General features: G+C 46.7%; 1 long non-coding RNA gene across 1 annotated transcript; it reads left to right on the forward strand.

Annotated features, from left to right (window-relative positions):
* The first annotated feature begins 1,127 nt into the window (after positions 1-1,127).
* LOC138410530 (uncharacterized) lies at positions 1,128-1,970 on the forward strand. Its single transcript, XR_011243267.1, has 2 exons — positions 1,128-1,303; positions 1,413-1,970. It is a non-coding gene; the product is annotated as an uncharacterized lncRNA (long non-coding RNA).
* The last annotated feature ends 273 nt before the right edge of the window (positions 1,971-2,243 follow it).

Genomic DNA, 2,243 nt, shown 5'->3' on the forward strand with positions numbered 1-2,243 from the left:
AATCAACTAAAACCAGGAGAGCCTCTTTGTCAAGGAAACAGGAGAAGAAAAACACTCATGTGGTTTTCCTCTGCAGACCGTCAGCGGCTCGTTCTCGTTTTGTGTCGTAAATGTGTGAATGCGACTGACATGAACGCTGCTGCCGAGAGTTAAAGCTGCCAAACCCCCAGACACTGATGAGCAGAGATGAAGCTGCTGCTCAGAACGTTTGGATCAGGAGACGTGGAGTCAGATTATGTCCCAGATAAAATCTGATTATTATTTCAAACCTCATCCTCAATTATTTCAACTGTTCCTCCATCAGTGTGGTGAAGGGCTCTAAACACTACACTACCCATGAGCCCGAGCAGAGTCAGAGCTGTTGCTACAGTTACTGCAGAACTCTTCTCAGCCTCTACTGAAGTTAGACACGTCGCCATGGTTACTTTGTTCAAGGCTGGCCCAGGTGAGTTTCTCCTCCAGGTGAGTTTCTCCTCCAGGTGAACGTCTCCGCTCCGTCCTCTCCTCAATCAACCACCACCTGATCTGTTGCGTCGTGGTTAAATTCTCTCTCCTTCCTCTGAGTCTTCTTAAGAAAGTGTTTCACAGATGAACTGTTTACTCACACTGTGGTGACCTGTCAGCCCCTGCTGCATGCTGGGAAACCTCTGAGATGCCAATGCGATCAGCTTGGCAGTCAGCTTCCTCATTTGGTCGGAGAGATGTTGCCCCGTCACTTTGCATCCTGTTCAGCTGCAGCTGATTTTATTTATTATTTTAGTTAGTTTTCATCAATGAAACTCTAATCTGCTTCTTTATCGCTGCGCTCTCTTAGGTCACAGCCATTGTCTGAAACAGGCTACCTTTCCCACAATGCATTTTGCCTTTCCTGTGAGTATTTCTGCGAATCGTGGTGTATTTCATCACATGTCTTGGAAACGATAACATTATATAGAACGTGCACACGTGTCATCTGACTCGAATGGAGAAGCAAACATCACGGCAGGTCTTGTAAATTGTTTAATCGTTCACTGACTTTCAAAGTCGTCGTTTCAACTTGTGGTGACGTTGAACCATGTGAACGAGTGTGTTGTTGTGTTCTCTTGTTTCCTGCTTTGTGTTGATCTCCTCTCTTTACCCCCCTTCAGCACCGTTCATCACTTCCAGATTATCAGGCGATCAAGGAGTCACCAGAGCGAAGCAGAAATAAACAGTTTTTACTTCAGGAGAGAGAACCAGTGAGCAGGAGTGGAAATCTGGCACGGAGGGAACACAACACGTGATCCTGAACGCATCGTGAGCAGTTCAGGGTAACGCAGCGATGGTATCGTCCACCTCAGAATCACAACACACTCAGCAGAAGGTCTCTGGTGGATCGGAGGCTCCAGCTGTTCTTCCCACACTCTCTTTTCTTTTCTTTCGTCCTCTGTCAGAACCACAGTGCTCTGGACGTTTTCCCTCACCGGCCGCCTGCCAGAGGCCTCGCAGGAGCACAAATGAGCCGTGCAGCACTGTGGGAGCAGAAACGAGAGCCAGCCGCTCGTCATAACGCTGTGAATTATTAACGCTGAACATCAGCAAGCAGAAACACTCAGTTATCAGATTCAGGTCCGAGCCGGAGCTGCACTCGAAATACTAAACGATTATTCACCCGCTCAGCTACGGTTTGTTCTGGAAAATCACCAAAATCTGAGAGCGAGCAGCAACACGTCATTTTTATTCCGACGAAGCCAAAGAAAAACAAGATTCAGGAAACGTTTAGAATGAAAATGAAGAAATTAAAAGGTTCTGCATCAAAGCTTCATCTATTAAGCGTGTGTGTCACTAAACTGCAGCTCAGCACCGAGGAACAATCTGTCCCAGAGCTTTCAGTCCCATCACATGGTCTTCCCCAGGAGAGGTTTGTTTTTGTTCTGAACATTAAAACCTCACGAAGGAGGATTAATGGTTAGCTTGAGGTGTTCCTAATAAACTGACACGGGTCACAGTCATGTAGTTCTCATAATTGATCATTTGATTCTTTCTGCGTCTTAATACGACTGCGTCTCGTGTCTCACGTCTTAAACCAGCTTTAACCTCTGATCCTGTTCACACCGGACACGTTTTCATTTTGAAACTAAATCGTCCTCTGTCCACGTGAGCGTTGCAGCTTCGTATCAGCGGTGATACCGGAACTGTTACTGACAGTTAGTGTTGGCGACGCTTTGCATTCACCGCTGATAGTCGAGTTGTGCGACTGATAAGAATCAAGAAGGAGGAGGACG

Source organism: Paralichthys olivaceus, chromosome 1 (assembly GCF_024713975.1).
Source record: "Paralichthys olivaceus isolate ysfri-2021 chromosome 1, ASM2471397v2, whole genome shotgun sequence".
NCBI classification, from domain to species: Eukaryota; Metazoa; Chordata; class Actinopteri; order Pleuronectiformes; family Paralichthyidae; genus Paralichthys; species Paralichthys olivaceus.